Here is a 23,357-nt window from a genome sequence, read left to right on the forward strand (position 1 = left end):
TTTTTTCTTTTTTTCTCCCCTTTTTACTTACCTTCCTCTGAACTATTTTTATGGATGTAGTGCATCTAGCTGGACAAACAATACCCACGCAAAGCCAGTAAAACAAACACACAGAGCAAACTTTATTTTAAGCATACTATTATTACTCACCATAGAGTACACAAGATGATGTTTTCTTTGATAACAGAAGTCAAACTAAATGTTGAAAGACATCATCCAATTACCAGATTAATATGCTTGGAATTTATTACTGTCTTTCCCAACTGCATACTGTACTTTAAAGAATGTTAAAAGCATAATTAAAAGGCAAAACTTTTGTTTTTTCAGTTTTGGAGTAGAGAGGGAACAGACCCCCTGTCATGTTCCTATTGCTGTATGACGTGTCCCTGTTCAAGAATTTCACCCTATTTGTCCTGTTTACCATTATCATCACCCCTTCAATCCATCATGAATGACGCCGCCAGACTCATCCACCTTACCAATCGCTCAGTGTCCGCTGCTCCTCTCTGTCAATCCCTCCACTGGCTTCCGCTCACCCAACAAATTAAATTCAAAATACTAACAACATCTTACAAAGCCCTCCACAGCTTAGCCCCCAGCTACATCACTAGCCTAGTCTCAAAATACCAACCTAATCGCTCTCTTCCTTCCTCTCAAAACCTCCTGCTCTCTAGCTCCCTCTTCACCTCCAGGACTTTACCAGAGCCTCTCCAATCCTATGGAACTCCTTACCCTTATCTGTCCAATTATCTCCTACTCGTTTAGCTTTTAGGTGATCTCTGAAACCCTCCTCTTCAGAGAAGCCCATTCCACCCATACCTAACAACTATACCTCCATTTTCTCCATCAGCCCATCCCCCTCTCACATTGTAAAGAGCTGTGCAAACTGTTGGCGCTATATAAATCCTGTACAATAATAATAATAATCATTATCGAAAGTAAAAGAAAAGCCTACGTTTTGCAATGTACCCAGAACAGTAACAGATGTTAAATCTTCCAAAGGGGACACTAATTCTGGTTACCCTGGTGACAACCAGGGACTCCCCCGCTTTGGCAGGATTTCCTTTCACTTCTTGTTTAGGCTAAGGGACAGGAAGTGAAGGGAAAACTCCCCTATGGGACACAAATGAAAAGAAAAACCTGAAAGGGGTTATAAACCTCCTATCCTTCCCTTATCCAAAATTAATTTTCCTTTTAGTTCTACTTTAAATATAGTACAAATTAGGGATAGACCGATTATCGGCAAGGTCAATATATCGAGGGCCGATATGCACTTTTCCCGATATATATGTATCAGCCCGGAACTGGCCGATATTGCCGATATTTTTGTGACATCATTCTGCCTTCTTAGGCCACCTCCCTCGCCTTGGACAGCCTCGTCTGGAGTCGGGACTAGTCTTACGGGAGTGTATCACACCACAGGTATACACCCACCCACAGCAGCCCGTTGCCAGCCAGCCACCCACATCCACAGACCCTGTACCAGCCATCCAGCCACAGGCACTGTAGCAGCGAGCCAGCCAGCCCTCCACAGGCCCTGTACCAGCCAGCCACCCACAGACAGGGTGCCAGACAGCCAGCCACCCACCCACAGGGTGCCAGCCGGACAGCCACCCACCCACAGGGTGCCAGCCGGACAGCCACCCAGCCACAGGGTGCCAGCCAGCCACAGGGTGCCAGCCAGCCACCCAGCCACAGGGTGCCAGCCAGCCACCCACCCACAGGGTGCCAGACAGCCACCCACCCACAGGGTGCCAGACAGCCACCCACCCACAGGGTGCCAGACAGCCACCCACCCACAGGGTGCCAGACAGCCACCCACCCACAGGGTCCCAGCCAGCCACCCACAGGGTCCCAGCCAGCCACCCACCGAGTTCCAGACAGCCAGCCGCCCACCCACAGCGTGCCAGACAGCCAGCCAGCCACCCACCGAGTGCCAGACAGCCAGCCACCCACCGAGTGCCAGACAGCCAACCACCCACCCACAGGATGCCAGACAGCCAGCCACCCACCGGCCCTGCACCAGGCACCCGCCCAACGGCCCTGCACCAGGCAGCCGCCCACCGGCCCTGCACCAGGCAGCCGCCCACCGGCCCTGCACCAGGCAGCCGCCCACCGGCCCTGCACCAGGCAGCCGCCCACAGGCCCTGCACCAGGCAGCCGCCCACAGGCCCTGTGCCAGGCAGCCACCCCCTACAGGGTGCCAGCCAGCCACCCACCACAGGGTGCCAGCAAGCCAGCCATTAAGCATTAAACAAAAATTAACACATTCAGTACCAGATTTGTGTCAAAAATTGCCTTTATTTTTTCAAAACTTTAAATGTACAAAATATCGGCCCATATCGGCCGATACCGATACGTTGTGACCAAAATATCGGTATCGGCCCTGAAAAAAACATATCGATCAATACCTAGTACAAATTAAAGTGGCTTTAAACTCAAAACCAATATGTAATATTTTACAGCTTACCAATCGTTAGCTGTAGTGGCTGCATTTGTTTCCTTTTCTTAGACTTTTTCCCCCTCTCTTTTTACTTTTTGATTTGGCCAGTAACACACATCCTGTATTAGAGTGCCTTCACTATAGATGAATGAGCATGGGGGGGGGGCACCTTTGGACAACAGCATTGTCAGTCTGTGGGGAAGGGGGGTTTTCGATATACTTGAAGATTTGGATACACTAACAAATGTAATCAAGACTCAATCTCTTCTCTCCCCTCTTCCTGGTCTCACAGGAGACTCAGACAGCAGTGAGAGGCATAGGTCTATGGACGCACACAGCACAGCTTGAGAGTGTGCCTGCACATGTGCCCCCATAGCACACGGTTTGCTTTGAGGGGTAAATGCCAAAGAGGAGGAGCAGAAAGTTCTACTTTAATAAGTTAAAACAGTGGTCTCCAAACTTTTTTAAACAAATGGCCGGTTTACTGTTCTTCAGGCTTTAGAAGGGCTAGTGACCCACTATGGCCAGTGGAAGTAGAAAATGCCTTGGGCCTTGTGGTCAGTGGGAGTAAACAAAATTACATATTCCTCAGTAGGAGAGGAATAGTGCCCCATCATTGGTGTCAGTGAAGGGGATAGTGCCCCATCATTGGTGTCAGTGAAGGGGATAGTGCCCCATCATTGGTGTCAGTGAAGGGGATAGTGCCCCATCATTGGTGTCAGTGAAGGGGATAGTGCCCCATCATTGGTGTCAGTGAAGGGGATAGTGCCCCATCATTGGTGCCAGTAGAAGGAATAGTGCCCCATCATAGATGTTAGTGGAAGGGATAGTGCCCCATCATTGGTGTCAGTGAAAGGGATAGTGCCCCATCATTGGTGTCAGTGAAAGGGATAGTGCCCCATCATTGGTGTCAGTGAAAGGGATAGTGCCCCATCATTGGTGTCAGTGAAAGGGATAGTGCCCCATCATTGGTGTCAGTAGAAGGAATAGTGCCCCATCATAGATGTTAGTGGAAGGGATAGTGCCCCATCATTGGTGTCAGTGAAAGGGATAGTGCCCCATCATTGGTGCCAGTAGAAGGAATAGTGCCCCATCATAGATGTTAGTGGAAGGGATAGTGCCTCATCATTGGTGTCTATGGCAGGAATAGTGCCCCATCATTGGTGTCCGTGGAAGAGATAATGCCCCATCATTGGTGTCCATAGCAGAAATTGTGCCCCATTGTTGGTATCAGTGGGAGGATTAGTGCCCCATTATTGGCATCAGTGAGAGGAATAGTTTTCCATCATTTACATCACTGGAAAAAGTATGGCTCATCATTGGTGTCAGTGAAGGGGATAGTGCCCCATCATTGGTGTCAGTTAAAGTAATAGGGCCCTAATGTTGTCACCAAAGAGAGGAACTATGCCACACTGTTGGTAATGGTGGAAAGAATCCTGCCAGGAGGAAACAATGCCTGGTATCAATGAGAGAAATAGTATCTGAAGGGCTGGATAAAGGCAAGCAAGTAGTTGCATCCGGCCCTAGGGCCACAATTTGGAGACCAATGGTTTAAAAAGTCAAACTCCAAATTAACTTTTTTTTTTTTATTAATTGAAAAAAAGAATCAGTCAGGTTATAGTTGCGATTTGTATTCCCATCTGGGAGATTTCTACTAGTCAGAGCAGAAAGTGAGAGGATATCTTGTCAAGTGGAATACAGTCAGAATAAAAATAATTTTTAGAATAGTGGGGAAGGGTGAGGACCTTTGTCAGATTTGTATTTCTATCCGTATCCTTACTGTATAGGATGTCCCCACATTCCCTGTACAGATGACAAGTGTCAGAGAGAACAGGAAGTGAACTAAAATCCAATCAACGCGGGCACAGACAGCAAGAAACACCTGGCAGTAGTATACTCTCCCTCATGCTATGTAGAAAAAACGGAATTTTTGTAAAATCTTACCTGTAAAATTCCTTTCTCTGAGTCCTCCGACAGTCGCCGCCTCTTCATATTCGTCACATATGGGGTATTAGACTTTGCTCCGAAGGAGTAGCTAGGCAACAGAATATGTTAACATTAAAGCTTTTAACATATCCCACCCTCAAGGGGTGGTCCCCTCAGTCAATACCCTCCTACTTCCTGCAACCATATCTCAGTTTTAGTGGAATAGCAGTAGAGTATACAACCAAACCCCAAAAGTGGGGCGGGGGCGGCGACTGTCGGAGGACTCAGAGAAAGGAATTTTACAGGTAAGATTTTACAAAAATTCCGTTTTCTCTTACGTCCTCCGACAGTCGCCGCCTCTTCATATTCGTCCCAAAGCAGTGCAAACATGAGGGGTGGGAAACGCATCCGCGCCGAAAAGGCAACGCAGTATCCGCATCAAAGAAAGGAACCTTACCAAAGGAAGGAAACCAGCTGGGCAACAGGAAAAAACAAGTGCTCAACAGGAGCAACAACCCAGGAAAAGACAAAAAACCAGGGAATGTAAAACTCATCCCAACAGCCAGAGGTCCCCCACAAGGGACCCTAGGAAATTGCCGCACTAAGAACCTTGCGGCCAAAGGAAGCATCCGCCGATGCCTGAACATCTACTTTGTAGAATCTTGTGAACGTGTGTACGGTCGACCAGGTCGCTGCCTTACACACCTGGGCTACAGAAGCCCCATGACGACAGGCCCAAGACGTACTCAAAGATCTAGTAGAGTGCGCCTTCACAGGCACAGGGGGAACCTTCCCCTGCAAGGCATAGGCCTGTTCAATGGTCTGCCTGATCCATTTGGCAATGGTAGAGGCCGAAGCCGCCATGCCCTTCCGAGGACCCTCTGGAAGAACAAACAAGGAGTCCGTCTTTCGAAAAGACTCAGTCGATTTAAGGTAAACCCTAATCGCCCGAACAACATCCAGAGAATGCAATCTCACCTCCTTTGGATGTTTAGGCTTCGCGCACAGCGAAGGTAAGACAATATCCTCATTAAGATGGAATTCCGAAACTCGTTTCGGAAGAAAAGAAGGATTAGGTCGCAAGACCACCTTATCCAAATGAACAACCAAGTACGGAGACTTGCAGGACAAAGCTGCCAGCTCCGACACTCTGCGAGCCGAAGTGATCGCCACCAAAAAGGCGACCTTTTTGGACAACATAGACAACGAGATCTCCCTGATCTGTTCAAAAGGAGCACGTTGTAACACAGATAGAACGAGATTCAAGTCCCAAGGGGGCAAGGGATCCCTCCTAGGAGGAACCAGATGCCGCACACCCTGAACAAAAGTGCCAACCAAGGAGTTGGAAGCCACGGGACGTTGAAATAGAACGGCCAGTGCAGACACCTGACCCTTTATCGTAGCCAGCGCCAAACGCTGATCGACACCCGTACACGGGAAACCGAGTACGTGCGGGGTGAAAACCCCCTGGACTCACACCAGGCAAAATAGGCCTTCCAAGTACGGTAATAAACCTTCCCCGAGGAAGACTTCCTCGCGTTGATCAAAGTATGAACGACCTCCGGAGAGAGACCCTTCTCCTTCAGGACCTCGGTCTCAACAGCCAGGCCGTCAAAGCCAGCGACTGTAAAGCAGGATGGTATATCGGTCCTTGAGACAGTAGATCGTCTCGAAAAGGCAGACGCCACGGGGCGTCGACCGCCAGATTCACGAGGTCTGCGTACCAGGACCGGCGAGGCCAGTCCGGTGCCACCAGAATCACCGTGCTGCGTTCCGAGTGTAACCTGCGAAGGAACCTGGACAGCAACTGAATCGGTGGAAACGCATACATCAGCCTGTACTGATGCCACGGGGCCACTAACGCGTCCGACGCGTCTGCCCGAGGGTCGCGCGTCCTTGCCACGAACCTTTTCACCTTGTTGTTGAGACGAGACGCGAACAGGTCCACATCTGGAAGACCCCACTTCGCGCACAACATCTGGAAGACAGCCGGGTGGAGAGACCATTCCCCCTGATCCAGGGTCTGGCGACTCAGATAGTCCGCCTGCCAGTTCTCCACCCCCGGAATGTGAACCGCCGTTATCGCCGGGACATGAGTCTCGGCCCAAGACAGAATGTCGGCCACTTCTCGAGCCGCTCGGGCACTCTTGGTGCCCCCTTGGTGGTTGATGTAGGCCACCGCCGTGGCATTGTCCGTCTGCACCCGAACCGGGCAGCCCTGCAGCTGGTCCGTCCAGCGATGAAGACAGAGACTTATCGCACGCAATACCAGAATGTTGATCGGAAGGGAAGACTCCCCCTCCGACCAAGTTCCCTGGGCGGACAGAACGCCCAGAACACCACCCCAGCCCGACAGGCTGGCATCCGTGGTGATCACCGTCCACGAGACAGGACGAAACGACTTGCCCCCGGACACCAACGGGGACTGGAGCCACCACAGAAGGTTTCTTCTGGTGCGATGACTCAACGAGATTTGAAGATCCAGAGATTGAGGCCGCCCGTCCCACCTGGACAGGATCTCCGCTTGGAGACCCCGCGTGTGAAACTGGGCGAAGGGAATCGCCTCGAAGGCCGAGACCATCAATCCCAGACATCTCATGCACGTCCGCAGAGACGAGTGCGGAACGTCCCTGAGGGACCTGACTTCCTCCTGAAGAGTTCTGAGTTTGTCTTCCGGCAGGAAGACCTTCGCCTGCACCGAGTCCAGAATCATTCCCAGGTCCAGAATTGGACGAACCTTGCCCTCCTTTCTGGGCACGGTGAACAGATTGGAATAAAACCCCCGAAATCTGTCCCGATGAGGCACCGGAACCACCACTCCCTGAGCCCTCAGGTCCCGCACCGCCAGGTGCAGGTCCCGCAAACGCTCTGGAGACAGTTGAAGATTTGAGGGAAAAAATCTGCTCTCCGGCCGAGAGAGAAACTCGATCTTGTAACCAGACCGAACGATTTCCTGAACCCATCTGTCCCGCACACGGGCCAACCAGGGCTGAAGAAAACCGAGCAAGCGTCCCCCCACCCCAAAACTGGGTGAGGGCGCCCCTTCAGGCCGAACTGTTATGGGCTGCAGATCCGGATTGACCGGACTTCTGTTTCCCAGACCAGGGCTTCTTCTGAGAGCCTTGACCTTTGAACGGCTTGCCCTTGTAGTGCGGCCGGAAGGCACGAAAGGACCCCTGAGGGGGCCGAAAATTAGCATGCTTCTTCCCAGAAGCCCCCTTAGCCTTGGGGAAATGGGGCAAGAGAGTGCTCTTACCCCCGGTGATCCCCTTAATCAACACATCCAAGGACTCCCCAAAAAGGCGAGACCCATCATAAGGTAGATTGGCTAAGGTCTTACGTGAGGACTGGTCCACCGACCAACATTTTAACCAAACCAGGCGGCGAGACAACACCGGCACGCTGTGCACACGTGCAGCCAACGGAACCAGGTCCAGGTCCGCATCACACAGATACATGACACCCTGGTGGATTTGATCCACCATATCCAGGGTCGCCGGCGAGGCCGAATCGGCCACTAGGACGCGCCTAAGCATCTGCGTCCAACTTGCGATCGCCTGGGCCGCCATGAGAGAAGCAAACAGAGCCTTAAGCATAGAACCCGTAACAGAATAAGTATGACGGGCGAGAGACTCCAATCTCCTATCCGTGGCATCACGGAACACAGGGGAATCCTCTGCAGGAATCGCAGTGGCTTTGTTTAAAACCGCAATTGCGTGATCCACTGGGGGAGGCACACACCACCTTTCATCAGTGGAAGGGGAGAAAGGATAACACAGCTTGAATCTACTTGGTACAGCAAAAGGTTTGCGCAGATTGTGCCATTGATCCTTAACAGCGCGCTGAAAATCATCATTGCAGGGAAAAACCTGCGGCGTCCTGCGTTTTCTCTGCGTCCCATAAGCCGCCAAGGCGGCGGGGGGACACACTTCATCCTGCAAACGCAGCGTTTGCTTTATGGAAGCAATCAACTCATCCATGATTGCAAGCTCTTCAGGCGAGCCAGGGGGAGAATTATCAACCCCCTCAACCTCAGCCTCCACCTCGGACCCCACTAGATCTAGGGAGGAGCGGGACCCCGATAAGGAGGCCCCCGCCATAACAGCCCCATCACCTTCACCCTCAGAATCAGAGGAAAGAGCAACTCTGGGCCTTTTAGTAGATTGAGCAGCCACCAGCATCTGTACCTGAGCAGCAAGGCCAGCCACAATAGTGGCTAAATCCCCCCCTGGGGGGGAAACAGCGGTCCCCTGGCTTTCCACCAAGGCTGTAGGAAATTTGCCCTCCTGAGAATCCATTGCCCCTGTAATGCTGTACAATAAAGGGTTAACTGCCCCTTTAAGCAAGCGCGGCAAGCGCAGCCCACCGCACCACACTCAAGCACAATGAGACCCCCACAGGGAATATGCAAACTGAACACAGGCAATGGATAGCAAGAACAGAAGGATAAAACCTGAGGAGACCCTCGCCGCTGCTGCTGCCTCGATCGGTGTTCCTGGAAAGAGGAAGTGATGCTGCCAGGGCGCTCTATGAAAGCCTATGGAGGCTACAAGAAAATGGCCGCCATGCATGTAAAACATGCGGCCGGAGCGAGTGTAGGCAAAATGGCGCCGTTTGGCGCCGAAAACGCCGCTCCACAGTGCAGTAAAACACACATGACATCCCTGTATAAGAATACATGTCAGATCGCCGCAGCGATCGCTGTATATGCCCAAACATGCCAAAAAAACATGCCCCACAGCACACAGCTTCACACACTGACCAGGCTGACACACACAGTGTCACACAGCTCCCCCCCCCCCCCTTGCAGCCCACAGCATGCAGCCGAGAGATAGGGAGACAAGCAGTGTGAATAGAGGCAGGTTACACAGTCCCAGACTGACACCCCCCCAGACAGACAGGTCCCCACATAGATACACTTACCTCACAATGGCGTGGGGGACCCGCACAGGCGAACAAGCCGCTGCACATGAGGCAGGGAGAGTCGCAATTCAAGACGCACAAAATGGGGGTTAAGAAACCGCACAGCGTCCAGTGAGGTAGCCACTTCACCAATCATCCCTGCACCGAACAGGGATGGGTCGTTCACTGTGCCAGGAGCGTTACCTGGCTGAACGCTCGATGGCAGGCTGGGAAGCCACTGACCCACGACCTGCGACCAGTGGGATCAGCCCGAGACCCAGCCCGCATGATCCTCTTCATCAGAAGAACTAACTAACGCTGACAAAAATAACAGCTAAGTAAAGGTAGAGAGAAAACTCAAACAAAATTTTAAAAAAGAAGAAAGAGTCTGGGGCAGAAAGCCCCAGCACAGAAAAAGCCAGCCACTCCTGACAAGCTAGACATTAAAACTGAGATATGGTTGCAGGAAGTAGGAGGGTATTGACTGAGGGGACCACCCCTTGAGGGTGGGATATGTTAAAAGCTTTAATGTTAACATATTCTGTTGCCTAGCTACTCCTTCGGAGCAAAGTCTAATACCCCATATGTGACGAATATGAAGAGGCGGCGACTGTCGGAGGACGTAAGAGAAAACTATTTTGGCTGGACATGGTCTATAACAGTGACATGGTATATAGATGTGAACACCTCAAACAAGAGATCCTTTTGCACGCACACAATAAAGGAGCAGATACGCATGAAAAAATTCCAATAGACAAAGCACACAACAGAACACAAACAAGGGGTGGAATCACAGCCAACCATTTGCTGTATTGTGTTAAATAAAAAGCAGAAGAAGAATAGAGACAAAGCAGTAAAATACATAGGTACATGCTTCAGAAAAAATAAAAATCAGGAGCTGTCAAGTCACCTGCTGGGTGAAGAGACAACGTCCTTGTGATTGTACAACACAGCTGTCCATATATGTTTATATGCTGCAAGTCAACATCACACACATCTGTCTACCGATTTCTACACTGTGGGGGAAGGAGAGCATGATTGTCCTAAGTGCAAGTAGGTGTCCACAGGGGATTGAGCCGATAGGAAATGTGCCCGCCGCCATAAGACCGCGAGGGGGAGGTTTGTTCTCCACAAGCCACTTCAAAGAGCTAGAAAAACATTGGCAGTAATAAATGACAAAGACACAACAGAGGGATTATTATGTGCAGCAAGTCACAGACCTCGCACACACAACGTGTTAACTTACGGCCTTATACAATAATAGGCACACCTCAATAAAAATAAACCCCAACATCCGCAATGCCTTTACACACAGAACTGCCCATTAACATGTACAATTGCCTCACATACAGCTATTAAAACATTTAAGCCTTTGATGATTATTTTTTTAAAACCTGCCATTATAAGCATTTATTTTATAAAGCAGGAAAAAATCTGACTTCTACAAAAAGAGTAGCCTTAGCTGGCTATGAACCAGACAAAATCTGCTCTGGAGTGGCCCTGTCGGCCTCCTCCCTCCCAGCCATTCAAGTGCAGAGGCTGTTCAGATATTCTGACAGTAACCGCCAGTGGCTCAGCAGGGGATTTGTCCCTCTGCGCTTCATAGTGTGGATGGTGAAATCCATTTGTTTTTGTTTATTCAGTCAGCAGTCTGTATGAAATAAAATAAATACCAGCCTGGCCATACACATGAAGATTTTCTCTGTTCAGCCTGCATCTAACCAATTCCTCCATCCACACTACACCACACAGATGGATGAATCTCCTGCGGTGGCTGTGGTATTTGCACAGCAGGCCCCACCAGCTGCCAAATACCCAAATTATGGCTGCATCTGATTGGATGCAGGCACTGTTTGGCTAGCCAACTCCTTCAATTTTCTATCAAGAGATGTTGGGTATTAGGTAAAAACGAAACTTCACTCTTTCAATCAACATGGACTACTTTTAAGCTGGATACACACTATGCAACTTTTGTTGTCAGATTTCCTTTAGATTGAAGGCCCGTACACACGTACCGATTGTCGGCATACAAACGTCGGCGGACGAAAGATCTGCCGATTGTACGCTTGTTAGTATGGTGCCTCCGACAGCTGTCAGCGCACATTTTGCCGACAAGAGTCTTTCTTGCAAGTATTAAAATTTTTGTATGCCGACACCAGAACGGACGATTGTTCGCCAGTCAGTACAGAATTCGGCCGACAGACCGCAGATTTGCAAGACTGGGCATGCTCAGAAAAGAAAAAACACAGGGAAAGTTAACCATTACATGACATCACTTCTGCAGTCGGCGGACAAAATTCTTGGGCAGTCTTTGCACTTTTCAACAGACACCGACATCCCGGGGAGAAAAGACGAACGTTTGTATGCCGACGATCGGTACGTGTGTACGGGGCTTTACCTTCAACTATGTAGTGCAAGGGACTGCCTGATTGCATACAAATTGAAAGTGTTTAGATTCGATCTCATATTCACTGTCACTGTCTGTCATTCATATGTCACTGGACAGGGACCTGAGAAGAGGAGGATTGGGGCTGCTCTGTGCAAAACCATTACACAGAGCAGGTAAGTATGACATGTTTGTTATTTAAAAAAAAAATTGTAGGTTTACAATCACTTTAATTGTTACTGTCTAGCAGAAACAAATTGGTACAAGACAATACAGGATGCCCACAGCAACCAATACATTTAACCACTTCCCGCAAGCCGACATACCTGTACGTCGGCTTGCAGAAGTGGTTGTAGCGGGATGATGCCTGCAGCTGCCTGGTACCAGTTTTTTTAGAGCCGGAGGTCGGCTTTCAGGACATAACAACCGATGCGGCTCAGCAGTCGCTCGGCCGTTATCCCAGTTATCACATGGATTCAGCTTCGATCGGGTCTCTGATCATGTAACCCGGAAACAACGTCATAACGCAGTATTCAGCTGCCAAAGGCGCCAATTTAAAAAAAAACGTCAGTATTCAAAAATGCAGTTTTCAGCATTTTGAATACTTTGAAGTGCAGTGGAGGGGTCTTTTAGTACCCCCCCCCCCTCCATTAAGAGTACCTGCCACTGCCTATTACTGTCACAAGGGATTTTTTTTATATATTGCTTGTGACAGCAACAAAAGTGATCAGATTTTTTTTTTTTTTTTTAAACAGTGTTAGAAATAAAAAATTAAATAAAATAGGAAAAAAAAAAAAAATGTCAAAGCGCCCCCTATCCCAGTGAGCTTGCACACAAAATAAAAATGCCTACGTAAGTCATGCCCGCAAATGAAAACCGTGTTCAAATCACACATGCGAGGTATTGCCGCGAACGCCAAAGTAAGAGCAATAATTCTAGAAAAAGACCTCCTCTAACTCTAAACTGGCAACCATTAAAATCTTTTAAAGAGTCGCCGCCCATGGAGATTTTTAAGTACTGTAGTTTATCACCATTCCACGAGTGTGCGCAATTTTAAACCGTAACATATTAACTATCTATTTACTCAGTGTGACATCGTCTTTGACAATATACAAAAAAAAAAATTGGCTAACTTAATTGTTTATTTTTTTTTTTTAAATGCAGTGAAATTTATTTTTTCCAAACAAATTGCGTTTGTAAGACCATTGCGCAAATACCGCGTGACAAAAAATATTGCAATGACTGCCATTTTATTCTCCAGTTTTTGCTTTTAAAAAAAAAATATATATATATTTATATATATATAAATAATGTTTGGGGGGTTCCAAGTAATTTTCTAGCAAAAAATACTAAGTTTAACCAGGATTTTCCTGCTTTACGTCCAGGACACTTTTTGCGATTTGGCACTGTGCGACTTTAACTGACAATTGCGCGGTCATGCAACGCCGTACCTTTGTTTTCCCACAAACAGAGCTTTCTTTTGGTGGTACTTGATCTCTGCGATTTTTATTTTTTGCGATATTAATAAAAAAAGCGACAATTTTGAAAAAATAACAATATTTTTCTTCTTTGACAGTTAAAAAATATCCAATATATTCAATTTTTGTCATATATTTAGGCCAAAATGTATTTAGCTACATGTCTTTGACAAAAGAATTCTCAATGAGCGTATTTTTAACCGCTTTAAGACCGGAAGATTTTACCCCATTCCTGACCAGGCCATATTTTGCGATTCGGCACTGCGTTACTTAAACGGACAATTGCGCGGTCGTGTACCCAGAATTAAAATTGATGTCCTTTTTTTCCCCACAAACAGAGCTTTCTTTTGGTGGTATTTGATCACCTGTGCGATTTTTACTTTTTGCGCTATAAAAAAAAAAAAAAAGAGCGACAATTTTGAAAAAATAACAATATTTTTCACATTTTTTTTATATGAAATTCCCCCCAAAAAATGTAAAAATCTAAATTTTTTAACATTTTAGGCCAATTTGTTTTCTGCTGCATATTTTTTGGAAAAAAAAAAAAAAAAAAAATCGCAATAAGCGTATTTTGATTGGTTTGCGCAAAAGTTATCGCAGCTACTAACTACAGGAAATTTATGTCATTTTTATTGTTTTTTTTTTTTTTAACTAGTAATGGCGGCGATCTGCGATTTTTTTTGCGGGACTGCGACATTGCGGCGGACAGATCGGACCCTTGACTGACATTTTTGACACTTTTGGGGGTACCAGTGACATTACTACAGTAATCAGTGCTATAAATATGCACTGTTACTGTAAAAATGACACTGGCAGGGAAGGGGTTAACTTTTATTGGTGATCAAGGGGTTAATGTATGCCTGGTGCTTACTGACGTGTGTGGGGGGAGGGGACTATGTGACACAGGCACAGATCACAGGTTCAGCTATGCTGAATCCTGCAATCTGTCCCTGCCTGTCACTTAGGAGATCCGCCCGCTTTGTTTACACAAGTGGGCGGATCTCCACACCCGATTCCCCGACGATCGGGGAAGAGCCGCGGTAAGCACCACCGCTCCTCCCCTGGCCCGACTCCCGCTGTGACTGAATACAGCGGGAGAGAGCCTCCGGCGGCGCGCGCGGCGCCGAGAGGGAGGAGTGTCTGGTGAAGTAGGTCTACGTCGCCAGACATTAACGAACCACTGTGCTGCAGTAGAGGCACAGTGAGCAGTGCTAAAGTGGTTAAGTGCTCTTTCACACGGGCGTTCCGTATGTCCGTATATCATCCTATTTTTTTAGCGGATGAATTACGGACATAATGTAGGTCAATGGCATTGCGGATGTCAGCGGATGACCATCCGCTGACATCCGATTTTCCTCCTTTCAGTTCTGTTCCGTTTTTTGGAACGGAACAGAACCCTATTTTTTCTTCTGTTTAAAAAACAGAAAGGATGGTAAATCTGATGTCAGCGGTGTCATCCGCTGACATCCGCAATTGCATTAACATACATTATGTCCGTATATCATCCCATCCCATCCGTGTCATCCGTGTCCGTAAAAAAAAAGTGCCGGAGCGGATCGCAATACGGTCCGCTCCGTGTGAAAGAGCCCTAACTTGTAAACATGTGTAGGAAATAGGTTTGGTCCTTAAGTGGTTAATTTAAAAGAAAAAAAAAAAAACGATTTGTTAGCCAAGAAAAAAAAAAAACTACCACCCCCCCCCCCTCCCCCTACTCACACACAGCCTCAAGTAACCCCTACTATGCACGTGTTTCTAATGCGCCCAACATTTCACCCAGTTTGAAAAATGACTGGCATGACATACCTGTCATACCTACCCGAGATGGCTTATAGTGGTAAAGCAACATGAAATGCCATGCCATGCAATGCTATATACGTTTATTGGAGTTCCATTCTTTGGGTGAACAGTATTCCCTTGGAAAGTGACACAAGTCTACGTATATGGGCTCTAGTACATATGAAATGGCAATGAACTGCTTTCCTGGGAGAAAATCCTCATCCCCTTGCAGTTCCTCAAGCACTGGAGGAAATCGTTAATCTGTGTTGAAGAAACCAGATCCCCTCCCCCCCTTTTATGAAGATTGTGATCACCATGAGCCTGTGCTTCACAGTCAATCTTTATCTGTATGAGAAATCATACATGCCAAGGTTTCTCATCTTAGATCCATGAATCTGAGGTGCTTCTGAGCCACCCCACAAAGCTACCTGTGACCAAGGTGTCCTCTACAACTAGATGACTGAAAAAGCACCTACTCCATAATTCCATCAGTCATAGTCTACATAAGAAGACAAAAATACAGTACTTCCATATTCCACTGTGTACAGTGCTTCAGGAACAGGTACCAAAATGAAGGAGGTCCACAGACGTGAAATCGTTCCCACAAAAGAGTCCTATCTGTTTCACTTGAGAGCTGTGGGACAAATTATTTGAAATGGGATCTATTTGTTAGCTGAGCTCTCTCCTCCCCCAATTAACTGTCTGAGGTTAGAATTCTGGCTCCATGCTGGAATGTAGCTAAGTCATTTTACAGACAAAATACCATAACACTAAACTCCCATAGCTTCCACAGCTACACTACAAGGCTAAAGCAGGTCATTTGGGTTTCCCACTAGGTGAGAAAATACCCTGATGTGACACGATTAGAAATCAATTCTGAATGTAATGTCTGGTACACACAGGTAGTTTTTTTATTTTATTATTAACCTAGCAGGCTGAATAATAAAAAACAAGGAGCTCTGTACAGAACTATGCAATGTTAGTACAGCAATCTCCCCATTGTGCTATTGTGTTCTGACAGGGGGGCTGCCCCCAACCCCCCACCCAGAACAGACTGGTCAGCGCTCGCAGCCATCGGCTGCCAGCACAGATCGGATGCTGATCAGCTGCTGGCTTTCCAGGCTGCTGTACACACTGGACGAATAACCCATCTTCGGCCAGTGTGTACGTTTAAGCAAAAACAAACTAACTTGATCCTGAATCGCCCCTGAAACAGTAAATAGGAACGCACTGGACCCCTGCTGCTAACCGCTCCGCAAATAGTGTGAAACCAGCCTTAAAGCGGAGTTCCACCCTGGTTATACATTTTTTAATAAAAATACCCCCGGGACAGTCAGGGCTAGCACATTCCACAATGGATAGCCTCTGATCTGTCCCGGGTTGCACTTACCTTTTGGGAGAAATACTTACCTTGAAAATGTCTTGTCCAGCACTGCCATCTCAGGTGTGGGCAGCTTGAAGCCAGTGCGATCCTCTTCCGCGTCCTCTTCCTTCTTCTTCAGTCCCAAGATGCACTGCACCGGCCCCGACGTCACTTCCGGTGTGCGCGCGTCATCCCTCCACAGCTTCTGGGCATGCCCAGAAGTTGTTTAGAAGGGGATGACGCGCGCCCCGGAACTGACTTCGGGGCCGGTGCAGGCGCAATGATTCCTGGGAGCGATGACGTTCAGCTCCCAGGAATCATTGCAAAAGCCAGGAAGTGACGAATCGCCGTGGCCGCCGAGGGGAGGAAGGAGGAAGTAAGGTAAGTATATTTTCTCTACAAGGTAAGTAAAAAAAAAAAAAATTGTGATTATCCATTTGTTTTTCAGGTGACCCGGAGCGAGAAGATGGAGGTAAGTATAAATTTAGGGTGGAACTCCGCTTTAAGTTTCCTGAGAACAGCCCCATATAAAGCAACAAGAGGCTTTGATAGCCATTCACATGTAATCAGTAGAGATGGACTCGGGCATGCTCGAGTTCCCACGTGCCCGATCCAATACGGCACACCGCTAATCACAGGCAGCGAGACATTTCCCAGTCCGATCAGCTGCACAGATGAGGATAGGTCTCAGTGCCTGTGATTAGCGGAGTGCAGTGTTGACTTCCTGGCAGGATCGATCGGGCACGTGGGAACTCGAACATGCACGAGCCCATCTCTAGTAATCAGATATTTAGTAATTACCTGTGGACAATCAGACTTTTTGTGGCCAGGGTAAATCAGTGAAAACAGCCTCAGCCTCTCATTGCTTTTGCTGTTCACAAGGAACCACACCGCAGGAAATCGTAGCCAGTCCCAATCACACGTGAATGACTCTCCCATCTCTGGAACCACAGAAGTGATATGGAAGGAGGTTGCAGTGTTTTCTAGAAGAGGCAGCTCAGCACACGTTTCTGACACCTCTGGGTACCCCCTGACTTTGAGGGTGAAATGGTACACAGAATTGCTCAGAACAAGCCCTGTACACGCGATCCAAAAATCGGACTACAGATTGCCAATTTTTTTTTGCATGCTAGTCGCATATTGAACACGAAGAGGTTACTAAAGTTACAAAAATTCTCATACAACAGAATAAAAAAATTTGGAAGAGATGTAATATGTTGTAGTGTAATTGTATTGTATTTTTGAACGACAACTGTACTGATTAAAACAAAATCGTACGAGAAATTTTTTTGTGCTTGTCCAATCGGGTAATTATGGATGAACTGTCATGACCAGCTCTCGAAATCTGTGTACTAACGATCAGATTATCATAGGAATGCTTAGAACGCAGTGTTTTTGGTTAGATTGTCATACATACAGCTCTGTGTGCCCCTAATGGTGCTGCCTGCCTGCATCAAATGTTACAAGCTGATATCCCACCCCCACCCTAACAAAGCATTTAAGACCTTCCAGCCCCCATCTCAACAAAGCCCCCATCTCAACAAAGCTTTCCATTCCAAAAGTAGTACTGTAATAGGTAGCAAAGCCAATAAAATTGTATTTTACAAAACTATAAAAATGATGCTCTGAAACAAATTCCTGACAAATCACAGTCTTCAATATAATGAACTGGCACTGAATATTTGTTTCCAGGATCTTAAAGGCATAGCCAACCATTGCAAGGAATTTAACAAAATGCACACACGTTAATACAATAAAAAGAAAGTGCATTTATTACATTTTGGAAGCCTGCAGAACATTGCAACTGTGACCAGTGCATCACGGGCACAATGCACAGACCCCCGGCCACAAGTCTATATGGAGGTTCAAACCTTCTATATATTCTGACAGCTGTGGGAGCCAGCTGTCAGAATACAATAGATGGCAAGGGGAGATTCTTATGCCCACACTGTTAGTATGGATGGGGAAACTATTGGAACTCTCTCTTTCAGCCATAGGATGAACAAGGGAGAAATCTATGTGTGTATGTCTAGCTTAGCACACTTTCTGCCATCGGGTGACAATACTGGATGGGAAAAGTGGCAGGATCACCAGGTGAAACTAGAAGAAAAGTCTAAAAAAAAAAATGAATTCACCCAACACATGTGAAGGCTGGCAGGTTGCAATATATTGCAGTTTTGTTTCTGGGTTTAGATACACTTACATCAAAGTCTTCCTTCTTTCATGCCTCCTATTGCTAATATATAATATTTCACTGCTGTAAAATCAAAGCAATAATAAAGCAGTTCTAAGGCTCCGGTTCACATGTTAGCGTATGGATCACGGGCAGAACCGCCGCGGTTCCGCCCGCGATCCGGAGATTATTGCAAATCGCGGGACGCCTGTGCGTTGCCCGTTGATTTGCAATAGACCCCCAAACGCTGAGCGATGTTGCCGCAATTTCCGCCTGCCGAATCGCGGTAACATCGCGCAAAAAAAATCGCGGGATGCAATACGATCCAAAGAAGCTCTTGTACTTTTTTGGTCGTAATGCGTCCCGCGATTTTCTTTTGCGCGATGTTACCGCGATTCGGCAGGCAGAAATCGCGGCAACATCGCTCAGCATTTGGGGGTCTATTGCAAATCAATGGGCGACGCACAGGCGTCCCGCGATTTGCAATAATCTCCGGTTTGCGGGCGGAACCGCGGCGGTTCTGCCCGTGATCCATACGCTAACATGTGAACGGAGACTAAAGGCAGAATGTTTGTTTACATTGTTAAGCATTCTCTAGATTAGGGTAAAAAAAAAAACCTTCTGTATTCTGCTACCCCCTTTCCAAATTTTTGGGCCTGATCTCAATCCACCAGTGACTCTCTTCTCATTGGCCATTGAGACAGCAGTGGGAGCCATTGGCTCCTGTCGCTGTCAAACACAGTCTGTAAGGAGAGAGCAGCATTGAGTATGTGGACACACAAAGCGGGGCTCTGGAGCGAGCACACATAAGTGCCCCAACAGCTAGCAGCTTGCCATGGGGGCACACAGAAGGGGGGGGGGGGGTAGCCAAGAGTGCCACTGGGGACCCCAGAATTAGAGGACAGAGGTGCTTTGTGCTAAACCATTGCACAGAGCAGGTAAGTATAACATGTTTTTTATTTTCAGGAAGATTCCGTTTATAGTCACCTGAAACCAAAAAATAAAATATATTGCAGCTTATCAATCCTTACATGTGGTGACTGCATTTTTTGGGGCTTTTTTCCCCCTAATTGTCACCTGGTAATCCAGCCAGTAACGTACTTCCCGTCTTAGGTTTTCTCCATTCTGGATGAAGGTACAATGAAGACAAACTTTGGACAGGAACATTGTCAATCTGGGGAGAGGGCAGTGTTAAAGATCCTAGAAGATTTTGATGGACTTGAGTAACAAATTGAAGGTGAACTCCAGCTCACACTTTATAGGCAGTTAACAAGAACAGTTTTGTTCCTTTTAGAATAAAGGTTTTACATAAACTATTGAAAGCCGACCATTGTAAGCTCCCCTCTCAGTGTCAAATGGTTTGTCTCAACCCTTTAACTGCCATTGATACTGGACAGCTTGGTCTATTAAAGGAAATTGAAAAATAAGAGACTTAAGCCTCGTACACACGCAACGATTGTTGGCCGACCGATCGGCCGTCTTTTGTCCAGTGGTGTTTTGTTGGTTGAAATGTGCTCTAGACTGCACACAAATTTTATCGGCCAACAAAAACCAACTTCAGAAGTGATGTCATGTTCTGGTTTACTTTTCGTGTGTTTTTTCTTCTCTGAGCATGCCCAGTCTTGCTCATCAGATTTTTGTCTGCCGAAATCTGTACTGACTGACGGAAAATCGGCCGCTCTGGTGACGGCCAACAAAAATTTTATAGCCTGCACACCAGATTTTGTTCGGCCAAAAAGTCGGAGTCGGCCGATCGGACGTTGGCCGAAAATTCACGGCCAACAATCGTTGCGTGTACGAGGCTTTAACCCTTGTACACACAATTAGAAAGTCAGACAAAAAACACTGCTTTCGAGGCAATCGTCCGATAATCTGATCCATAGTACACAGCTTTCGAGAGCCAATCACGACCATCTGAAATTATCCGAAGGGATAAACAAGAAATTTTTTCTCGTATGATACAAGATTGTACAATTTTTGTTTAATCAGCACAATTTTCATGCGAAAAAAAAAAAAAAAAAAAAATCAGAAGAGCACGACCGCGTATGCTCGGAAAACTAAATACATTACAATACAACATATTATATCACTTCTGAAGATGTATTCTGTCGTACGAGAATTTTCATAAGTTGAGTAACCTCTTCATTTTCAATATAAGACCGCCATGCAAAAAAAAAAAAAAAAAGGGACAATTTTTCGTCCGATATTCTCATTGTGTGTACAAGGCTTTACTGGCCAGATCACCAGGTGAAAAAAAAAGTAACACAGTCATCACATTTAAAGTGGGACTAAATTACTGACCCCCACTTTTCAGCAAGGCGATGATTACACCCCTCACCAGCCTCTGTCATCTTCTCCTCAGGCGGTATGTAGGTGCTAGGATTTAGGCCCGTTGACTGGCCAAGGAAAGGATGACGTTACCCTGCACATGCGCCCGGGAGTCAGTCATACTGGCACAGGATTGCACACTGAGCTGGGCATGCTCAGGTCAGTGTACATTTGATGAGAAGACTGTGAGAAGGGTTACAGTGTGTGTTATTGCAGAAAAAACAAAGCACGTCTCTTCTCGAATAAAGAGCTGCCTACTCACAAAAGACCTGTGTTCCGGACTTTCATCCCAGAACAGGCAAGGCCCTAAATGCAAGTATCACTTGATACAGTCTTTAGGGCCGCAGCCTGCCGAAGAATTTGACAGGCTGCAGGGGTGGACGTTACACCCGTTCCTCCTGGCAACACTAAAACGCTGGAAAGGATGCATTGCAGCTAGACGGCCCTGTGTGCAAGAAGCCTCACTGTCTGTCTGTACTACAGAAGAGCTTACTACTCCTATCCTATGGAGGAGATTGTATTGTATCCCCCATCAATTTACTAACCGATATCAATTTCCAATAAAAAGCGCTCTTTTTTTAATGATCATCTGGCGGATTAGGCAAGCTCCCACTGGCAATTGCATTTACTCCTACACCAGACAGCATGGACAGAAACTGAAGAGCATTGAAAAGGGACGGGATGTGTGCCATGCCATGTCTCTCACGCACACAGACAAGGACAACCACAGACATTTTTTTTTGCATTCCGGCACAAATCGTCAGAGAGATGCGAGTATATTTTTGTTTTATTTGGTTTTAATATCAACCAGTTAAGCCTGGTACACACAAGATTGCTGGACGAACGATTGTCTATTTTTTTTTGCATGCTACTCTCATATCAAAAATGAAGAGTTTACTGAAATTACGAAAATTCTCATACGACAGAATAAAAATTCATAAGTTATGTAAAGTGTTGTAGTATTTTTGTGATGTATTTTCAAACGGTAACTGTACTGATTAAATGAGAAGTCCAGGAATAACCTAACGCTAAACCTGCTCTGTGCCACATTCTAACTAGGGATCAACCGATATCATTTTTTCAGGGCCGATTTTGGATCACTTCTACAGCAGGGATGAGCTTGGGCGTGTTTGAGTTTGTATGTGTCAGATCCCGCCAGGAAGCCGACACTGCACTCCGCTAATCACAGGCAGTGAGACATTTCTTGATCCGCAGCTGCAAACTGGGAAATGTCTCACTGCCTGTGATTAGTGGAGTGCAGTATCGGCTTCCTGGTGGGATCGGGCACGTTGCAACTCAAACATGCCTGAGCTCATCTCTAATCTATAGTAATAGGCAGTGACAGGTACTCTTTACTGAGAGATCTGGGGGTCTGTAAGACCCCAAACCCCTCCTCTGCACTTAAAAGCACTCAAAACGTCAAGTTTGGCTGCTTGAATACTGCCTTTTTTTTTTCAAATCTGGTGCCTTTAAGGCTCCAGTAACCGGAAGTGATGTCATGACATTGCTTTCGGGTTACTACATCAGAGACCCGATCAAAGCCAATTCTTGCTTTGTTCGGGTCTTCAGCCAGCTGGTGGGACGGGTCACAGGAGACCCGGGTGGAGCAGCGGGCTCCCCTTCCCGCTGCTTGTAATAACAGCTGAGCGGCTGCTTAGGCGCATTGGTTGTTATTAGAAGAAAGCTGGCCGTTGGCTCTAAAAAAACGGTAGCGGGGTGATGTCTGTAGCTGCATGCCTAATTCTAAACCTAATCTATCTAGCCCTGTAAAGCAAAAATCACTGTACTTACCTTTTCTGAACCCGATACGGTATGGTCTCTAACAGCAACAGCTGTGTGCAGGAGAGGACCGACAACGGCTGTGAAATGAATGGGAAGTGATGTCACCCATAGACTTCCATGGGGCTTCTGTTGTCGGCTGCCTCTCCTGTACCCCGCCTCCACACTGAAGTGCCGCTGACAGCGGATTCTGGGACCGGACCAGATCAGCTGCAGAATAGGTAAATACAGTGATTTTAGCTTTACAGGGTTAGATAGATTAGGTTTAGAATGAGGCACAGAGCAAGTTTAGCATTAGTTTTGCCTGGACTGCTACTTTAAATGAAAATCGTACAATCTGGTATCTTACAAAAAACATTTTTGTGCTTGTCCCATTGGATAATATCACATGAATTGTTGAGATCAGCTCTCGAAAGCTGTGTACTAACGATCAGATTATCGTACGATCGCTTTGAAAGCGATATTTTTCTTATGATTTTTTGATTGTGTGTATGGGGCATTAGATATGATGTGATGTAAAGAAGAGCAAACCGTGTATATATGTCAGTGCGATGAAATCAATCAGAAAGCGCACAGATCAATAACAAGACATTGGTATGATCATGGTAATTAAATAGAAAAAAATAAACAAAGAACAATAAAAGAAAACAAAAAAGCCAACTTCTATTAAAAAATAAGTTGTGTTCTTATGTCATGGAACAGAACTCATATGAGATGACTGAGCCTGGCATACCAATGGGTGCTGCCATCCCAACAACATCAAACGGTACATGGAGAGGAGCCACTGCCAGGGAACGTACTGG

The 23,357-nt window shown here is 46.8% G+C and overlaps 1 protein-coding gene across 1 annotated transcript in view; it reads right to left on the bottom strand.

The window, feature by feature from the left end:
- SPECC1L (sperm antigen with calponin homology and coiled-coil domains 1 like) overlaps positions 1-23,357 on the bottom strand; it is a 196,064-nt gene that overhangs the window by 172,360 nt on the left and 347 nt on the right. The window lies entirely within an intron of this gene.

This window comes from Pelophylax lessonae (assembly GCF_965119305.1).
Source record: "Pelophylax lessonae genome assembly, chromosome: 1".
Classification (NCBI taxonomy): domain Eukaryota; kingdom Metazoa; phylum Chordata; class Amphibia; order Anura; family Ranidae; genus Pelophylax; species Pelophylax lessonae.